Below are 8,584 nucleotides of genomic sequence, written 5' to 3'. Positions count from 1 at the left end.
ACATTAGCCTCACCTGACTAAAAGCCGCAGGTGTTTCAATGTTGACTTATCATGTGTAAGAGAATATGCACAAAGGGAACTGTCAGGAAAGAGATGGCTGTTTGGAGACACATCACTTTTATTAATATTTTGAAAAACAAGTTATGGGTACATATTTGCATAACTTTTTAGGTATATGTACAAGTACTGGTAATTACAAGTACGAAACATGTACTGTGCTTCATAAACGAGTAACAAATGTAGTACATAACAATAACCTACAGCACACCAGAAAAATAGATTCAGCCTACCTTTTAGGCTCAGGTGCAGTGACACGGCTTTAACAAGAAGAAAAGTCAGTCATTCACCATCTTTCTGTTCTTCCTGCGCACTAAAACCACCAAAGTCCTCTTCTCCAGTGTCGGAAACGAACAGGCTCAGGGTGGCCTCGTCATCCACTCTCAGCTTCTTTCCTTCGTTGTCACTTTCAAAACCAAAGAAATCCTCGTTGTCAGTGCCAGAGTTGAACACCCTCAGAAGGGCCGTGGCGGTGTCCTCCTTTCCATCATGCAGCAGTCCAGCCCTTCGAAATCCGTCGGTGATCGTGGTGGTATTTCACACTTTTCCACGCTGTCAGATTCCACCTGTGGAGTTGAGCATAACTTGCTTTTCGCAAGTTTATTGCCGCTCGTCATTCACGCCTTCCGCTGAACGCGTAGCGCTACTTTGAAGTTTGTTTTTCGCGCTACTTGTACGGCACTATGTTGCCTGGCGGATGGACATGTGACCAACACACTACTCTTAAACCCCGATACTGTGTGTCTGATCACATGCCCTTCCGCCAGGCAACGTAGTGCCGTACAACAGCGGAACAAACAAAACAAATCGTCTTACGATATGACAAAAATCACGGACAATCCATAGAAAAGCTGCACCTGACAGGGTTCAAAGCTTGTGCAAAAAGTAACGGCTTATAGCCCGACAATTACGGTATATTACTTAAAATATTTTTATTTCAGGAACTAGGTTTTCCATTTGGGTGTTCATTCTGGTGAAAATTCTATGAAAAGGGGTGTAACTTCACCAGACTCTACCCCCTGATGCTTAGATGGGTCACTATTGCCAGAGTCAGCAGTCAGGCGCCATGGCAACTCATCTTATAAATGACAATGGTTTATAAAGCAAAGGAAAGCTATCGGGCCAAAGTTATCACAGGTTTGGGATAACTTTGGCCCGAGGTTTAATGAGCTGGTCTAATGAGCTGCTACAGGCTAAAACGGCGTAAAAAGAACATTGAGTTTGATCTATGTTCACAGTGTGGACACAAACATGGCTTCAAATGCAAATGCTCTTCCCTCCAAGTCTGATTGATGTGCAAATATGTCACTAAATGTTTGCTTCAAATGCCATACCAACTTTATGACAAAAAAAAGTATATAATGAAGGCAAAGCTAAATACTCCAGCAAACTAATGAAAGGAAATTTGGCTGCACATGTAATGGTACTGCTTACCTCATTTGTTACGTGACAACGTGTGGACAACCTTCTTAGCAAAAACCTCAGACGTTGATTGGAAACCATGCGAGAATGCCGCTGCAGGTGTCATAGCAACAGACACCAGTAGGAGGAAGTTAAAGGCAGCGACAGCCATGGTGGGAATCCAATTTGGGTAGTGCTGCACAAATCAGCACAGCATGAGATGACCCCGTATCACATTAGAACATCCTTCAGAGGTTCAATAAATCACTGGTTTACTTTTTTGTTGTTGTTCTTGCTCCTACAGGTGTAAAATCCTGCTTTTATTTAAAACAAATGGTGTAACAGGGATTCCAGGGCTGGGCTCTGTTTAATGTTGGGCATCGATCCTGATGGAAAACACGTTTATTGTTTCTTTATTCTACTAATCCTTCTCCCCATTCTCTTAACTGACTTTCTTATTAATAGCCACCATGGGCGAACCCTTTAAAAAGTCAAACGCATCTCATCCAGAGGAAACTTGGCTTCAGAAGGTGCAGGACCAGTTCTAAACTAAAACAAAAACTCTGCATCCCAGCAGGAAGATGAATGCAAAGGAGGAGAGTGCCGAAACTGTTTTTAAACAGTTCAAGAGGATCCCTAAGGAGTCGAGGAGCTGGGGTAACACCGGCATTGCAAAATGCATCAAAAGCCAAGAAGACCACAGGTTTTTCATAGAGTGTGTATGCTCGAATGAGAAAGACAGATGCACACTCAAGCGTGTGATTGTGTTTGAGCGTGCATGTGTATTTATGGATAGTTTGACTATGTGTGTGTGAGAGAGAGGGGGATAGAAGCCAGCTCTTGCATTTGGCCAAGTGTCAGAATGGGAAAAAGAGCCTCTTCAACGAGCGTGGAATTTGTTGAAGAATCTTGTGCTGTTTAGCACGTACACCCGGATAGACACGGGGGGTGGGGGTGGGGGGTGTTTCGATTTGAAGAGGTAACATTGCTGAGAGCGGGTTGTTGCTGCTTGGATGGGCAGAGATTCGTGTAACTTGCACGAAACCTTTACATAGCATCAGAAAGAAACCAATCCAATCTTTGATCTCCGCTCCCTAGTTGATAAAGCCTATATTTCTGTTTCCAGTTGCCTGCTCTAGTTGCTTTCTTTTCTCTTTACCTTATTTTAGAGCTGCAGAGACCTTACCAAACTCATTTCCTCGAAACGGTCTGATTGTGTTCAGTTGACTTCCTTGGATGCAACAGGCCTTACAAGTTAATCATCCAGGAAAGCCTCTTAGTGACAGCTATGCCTTAATTGCATACCAGACTGAGCCCATCAATTTGGACGCAGCAAATCCAAAATCCACAAATTCCATCTGCATGGGAATGAGTTATTCTGTCAAAACCCCTTGGTTCTCACTGAGAGAAATATACACAGAGCAGTATGAAACATGAGAAAGTCTTACTGGTCAGATTTGTATTAAAGGTGCCACCTCAAATTCTACTGTTCAGATCCCACGGTATCGCTAATACGACCCTCTTTGAGGTCTCCTTTTGTTTAGACTCTTCGGCAGAAGCTATCACCAGGGGCTTTCCAGCATTAAAAGCAAAACAAACAGTCCAGTGTGACAGTAAAAGGGGAAAGCATTGGACTGGGTTGGATTTATTTTTGCGAGAAGTGACCGTACCACTCTTCCTCATTCTGGTTTCATCTCGTTTGCTTATTCCATGCTGTGTTTTAGCAGTTTATCCAGGAAAGCTGGGCTGAAAACACTAACCTTTTCCACACAGCAATAACTTCCCACCATGACATCGAACCAACATTGCTTCAGGGTCCCTAAGCGCTTGCTGTGAAAATGTCAGACAAGCTCTTTTCATGTGAGGGAAATCCTATCTGATTTACTCCCCCTTCTTCCTCAGCTAAGGCGCCTATTTGTACAGGGCCATGTTTCATTTGAATATCAAAGCCGGTGAGGAGCTGGTCAGACACTTTAAATGACATTTTTTGGGCTTCTCTTGAGGAATGTGATTGCTTAAGTGCCCTCGACGGAGGGACCTGATCACAGACACAATGCATCCTTTGTCCCGTCAGTGTGACCGTAATCTCTATTTATCTACACTCTGAGCTCTGTGGATGAGATGAGCACAGAAGTCTATTTGCATCGCAGAGTGCGGCTTTTTTAAGCCTCACAGTTTAGATGGCATTTGAGAAATTGTTCACATTTTTGTCCATGAAACGGTGGCGCCACGATGGCGTACATGCTTCCGACATGACCTACTTGTCTTCACCATGCTTCATTCACCATTGATCACAAACCCAACTGTTGAGGAAATGCACAAGAGAGGCCCTGCTGAGATCTCTATTGCACTTCAAACTTGCTTATATTCAGCGCTAGATTCTCCCAAAGTCTAACAAACATGCTAAATTCATTAGCGTCTCATAAAACATTTACAGGGCTTACGTCTTCTGTGTCTCGTTGTGTGATTTGTGCGTGTGTGTGTATGGGTGACTGCACCTGCTTTGAATATGCGAAGAAAAAGGTAGACATTTTTGAAAGCTAACCTCATAACATTCACAAACACAATACTGGTAGAGTGAAACGCCTCCATATCTACTTTAAAGTGGTCCCAATGGTCCCAAATCACAATCCTCTACAAAAAAAAAAGTTAGTTTGCTACTCAGTTTTTTTGCAAACACATTAAAAACAAGCACGTAAGCTTGTTTTTAATGTGTTTGTTCTGAAAACAAACTACTAGACTCAATTCACTTAATTTTTTTGTATTGATATATGATGGTAAATCACAACAACAGTCACTTTACAGACAGAAAGACCCCAAATTACTAGACAGAAAACCCCCCAATAATTAGATGATGCCCAATGAACAAGTGCTTGTCGACAGTGGGAATGAAAGGGAAGAAACCTCTATCAGAACCAGGGTGAGGGAGGGGCAACCATCCGCCATGAGCAGTTGGGAGTGAAGGGAGCGAGACAAAACAAAAGACAAGTTGTGATAACTAATGATTAAATACAAGGTGGTGTGTAAGCACACAGGGAGTGAGAAAAGGTGAGTGAAGAAGAAACACTTATTGAATCAATGGATGCCCCCAGCAGCCTAGGCCTAATGCAGCACAATTAAGGAATGGTTCAGGGTCACCTGATCCAGACCTAACTACACTGAAAAAAAGGGACTGGCCATCTCTTGGATTTATGTAAGCATCTTGCATGTATTTAACACAATTACCTCATGTTTTAAAGATAAATGTAACTATATAGTGTAAAAACTACATGATATGCAGAAAGGGTGTATTAAATTGTTCATATCATGTTCAGGTGAAGTAAGTCAATAAGATAGCAACGTTAAATCTCGTGAAACCACGCGTGATTTCATCTCGCGGGCTTTGGATCGTGGTTCAAAAAAGGCATCCATCTCAGTCAAGTCGAGCAGCCAACTCTACGTTTTTGGTATGTCTTGATTTTTTGAATTAATATTTACCATATTTCAGCCAAATGTAGTTAAACGTCTAGAGTGTCGCCATGTAACATGCTAAAAAAGAGCCGTTAGCTTATTTGCTGTTTTATCTGTTGTCAAAGAATTGGCGCTTTTTCATTTGAATTTGTCTTTGGCACAAGAGCCGTAATATCACATTAAACCTAATTATGAGGCACTCATAACATAATTTGGTTTTCTGTGTGAATAGATTTGCCAACTGACTCTTCAGTTACATTGTGTATTTACTGCACCGTGGTGTTAGTGAGATTTTGGACATTGAACAGCTTTAGCTAATATCATTAGCGGCATTATGCTAGCTTACATCCCTACCCCTCCTGCCCTCACCTGCTGTCCTTTTCTTTTTGTTTTTTTTGCTGCACATTGAGAGACCACATCTATTCTGCATTTCACCAGGAGTCAGCTGATGGATTGTGGGTTCAAGGTGTTATGGTAAGAAAGTATATTCTATTTTCGCTTAAGGTTTCTGTAACTTAATTATAATAGGTTTTGTATAATTATTAGGTGCATGCATACACAAATAGACCACCCTATTAAAACAACTGAGAAATCCAAAATCTGCCATAGGTTTAACTTATACCTGTATGTATTGTCAGAAAGGTGATTACTGGACTCACATTAATGCACACTTGAACTAAAATGAGGTTGTAACTTGTGGGTTCTTGGGTTGCAAATCAGAAACAAACATCTTTGGATTTTTTTAATCCCATAAGATCTGGAAACACAGTTTTTATTCAACAAAACATTACTGATTAACCAAGCACAGTGCCTGCTGTTATTTCAAAATTTCAAAATGTTATTTCAGATAAAATGCAGCATTCCAGTGCATCCCAACCATGCCTTTACAGTCAAGGTTTCTGACGGAGCTGAGTTTCTCTCTGACAGTCTGCTGAAAGTGTTTGCAAAGTGATCGGGGGAACAGGGCACAAAGCTAAAGGATGTAGCTGCCATGATGACAGTAAGAACTTTAAAATTCTTTAACTACAAAGTGCATTAGGTCAGTAAAAGATTTTTATGCTGCATCCATTGAAACAGTCAACTATTACCTGTGAGTACTGATTCCACTGAAAGGATGCCATTCTTTTTTGTCATGCATTTACTGGCCCACTGAGAAAAAATTATCTTTTTTTAAAAATATATGTTCTGGAAACTATATATCCATAAAGTTGATGTCAAACAGGAATTTTTGATATTGCTTTGTAGATGCTGGTGTTGCATGTTGACTGGTTTAAAAAGTCAAGTTTTTGTCTGGGATCATTTTCTTCTGTGCTACTGAAAAGTTCACAAATCTCTGTTTTCTTTGTTATAATACTTTAGGATGACATTAATGCTCAAAGGGGGTCTCATCAAAGTGCTCCGCATCTGTGTGAAAGACAATTGCAACATCTTGGTGCAGGAGTTCATGGTGAGTGTTTTATGAGTAGATTGTGGCTTTGCAACATTTAAAAATGCATTTAGTTATCCACTTGATCCTCATTGGACTGGTTAGGACCAGTAGTCCTCTTTAATAATTTGAAGTTCACATGAGGCCTAGTAGTGAACTCGGCCGCCGGCCCTTGAGGCCCCACCCCTACCCCTGTATTAGGGGTCACATCAGTGTGAAAAAACTTTAAATTTGTCATTCTAGTGAACAAAGAAAAATCCCCCCAATATTTACATTAGCTTTTGTTTGAAAAAAAAAAAAAAAAGACCAACTGACCAACAGCTAACCAAATTGTGGGGCTGAAAGTCTAAATTCTAACATCTTCTGAGTGACATAACCTGGATTTCTGATGGGCCGGTGTCTTTCTAACAAAAACTAATGTAAAGCATTTGAAATTATTATGTTTTTCACTCTCTCTTAGAAACTCTGTTAGACCATGAATGGCAGCATGGCAGGCAACTCTTTGGCTATAGCTATTTACTATGGTTTAAATTACTCTAACATTAGAACTGGTAGATTCAAAAGAGATGAGTTTAAAAGGGAAACCTAAAAAAATGTTTTGTGTTTAACCAGGACTTGACTGAGGCCACTGCACAGATTGAGAAAACCACAATGAACATCTGTCTCCAGAGATGCGCCAGGCAATGACTTTTCTGATGTTGGCATCATCATCGAGGGTATAGTAGTTCTTCAAGATCTGGATAACGTGACCTTTGCAGTAGCCATGCTGTTTGGACCTTTTTTATTCCTTCAATATGAGTTACCCATCACAGCTCTGCTACACTTTTGAGGTGATTCAATGGGTGGTAATGGAGTTGGATGCAACTCAGCTCTCAAGAAAAGCTCACAACTAAGACAAAACTGCTCCTGCAAGGAAAGCTCACTGTTATGCATGCAAGGTGATCAGCTCTAGGTGAGAGGACATTTAAATCTCACACTTGTTCTGCTGCATTTTTGAAGCTCAATTCCAGGAGCAGATCGCAGGGTTCATTTTTATATACTCTGCAACTGCCATGAGGACAAGCTGTTTTTGTTGTTGTTGTTTGTTTTTCCTTTTGCTCTGTACAAGTTCTCTGTTTGTCTGTTTGGCAGCATTTTTCAATTTCTGTTTGTATTTTTTCTTTCTTTTACTAGTGAAGAGATGTAGCGTGAACAGTTATACAGTCTAAATATCCCATATGGGTCGTGTGAAATGGTATTTTCAGTTTCATTCAGTTGAAGTAAAGAACGTTGAATATTTCTAAGTATGCTGTTTTGAACCAAGATGTCACAGTATGATCAGTGCTGTAATTTTTGACAGTCACTGTATCAATGTTATTTTTGCGTCTCTTGAATAAAGTTTTTGACCTGCAAGTGCTAATTTCTTTAGTTATTGGGGTAAAATGGGTAATGTTAATAGGAAGGTGTTTGCCAATTCAGTAACCTAATTTAATGTTAATGGAAACTAACATTTCCTCAAATTGTTTAGTTATAATTGTTGTTTAACTGAATCTTGACGTCAGAGGCCTTAAATAGAATGTTTTGTATTGTCCTGTAACATTTTTCAAAAGAAACAGTCTAATTTCTTTGCTGTGATTGATTCCAGAGAACACGGAAGAACTGACATTATTTAACTGTTGATTTATATAGATTCAGTGGAGGAGTAATGTCAGTTTAATTCTTTACCTACTGTCAATGCAGTGAAATTAGACATTTTGTTTTTAAAGGTTACTGGTGGATGCCAGCAACCATCTTGGAAGAGAACAATACAATCTGTTATAAGGCCTCCATTTGAAAATTGTGTATTTGATACTAGAATATAATAGCAAAATGTAATTTGAAGATAACATGTAGTATTTAAGTGACCAAGTAGTATTGGGTAAAAGTTATTGAATGGTGTTGGGATAAAGTGAAAAAATTGTGAAGGATTAAAATATTCCAAGAGCTCAAATTACTTCATCAAAACATGTTTAAGTCACATTTTATCAACACAAATTGCACAGGTTTATTGAACATGAATAAATTGTGTTAATTTAACTCAATTGTTTAAGTTGCTGCCAAAGCAAAACATCTGTGTGCAACAAATGTCCACCATTGAATTAAGTAAATCCAACAACATATTTTTTTCAGTGTATATGCTTTATCAAAAAGGAAAGTTTTAAAAGTCGAGAGGATGTCTGTCTCCTGAATCCAAACTGGGAGCTGGTTCCGTAGAAGAGACCCCTTAAAGGT

General features: G+C 39.8%; 1 long non-coding RNA gene across 2 annotated transcripts; it reads left to right on the top strand.

The window, feature by feature from the left end:
* Positions 1-4,608: 4,608 nt before the first annotated feature.
* On the top strand, positions 4,609-7,726 carry LOC145420580 (uncharacterized). 2 transcript variants are annotated; one of them, XR_013901904.1, is made up of 6 exons: positions 4,609-4,651; positions 4,773-4,904; positions 5,347-5,382; positions 5,756-5,908; positions 6,268-6,355; positions 6,947-7,726. It is a non-coding gene; the product is annotated as an uncharacterized LOC145420580 (long non-coding RNA). The 2 variants fall into 2 exon arrangements; XR_013901903.1 differs by lacking the exons at positions 4,609-4,651; positions 4,773-4,904 and having other exon boundaries at positions 5,243-5,382.
* The last annotated feature ends 858 nt before the right edge of the window (positions 7,727-8,584 follow it).

Source organism: Astatotilapia calliptera, chromosome 15 (assembly GCF_964374335.1).
Source record: "Astatotilapia calliptera chromosome 15, fAstCal68.1, whole genome shotgun sequence".
Taxonomy (NCBI): domain Eukaryota; kingdom Metazoa; phylum Chordata; class Actinopteri; order Cichliformes; family Cichlidae; genus Astatotilapia; species Astatotilapia calliptera.
The sequence above is the reverse complement of the archived record's forward strand: the minus strand, read 5'-3'. Positions and strand labels throughout refer to the sequence as shown.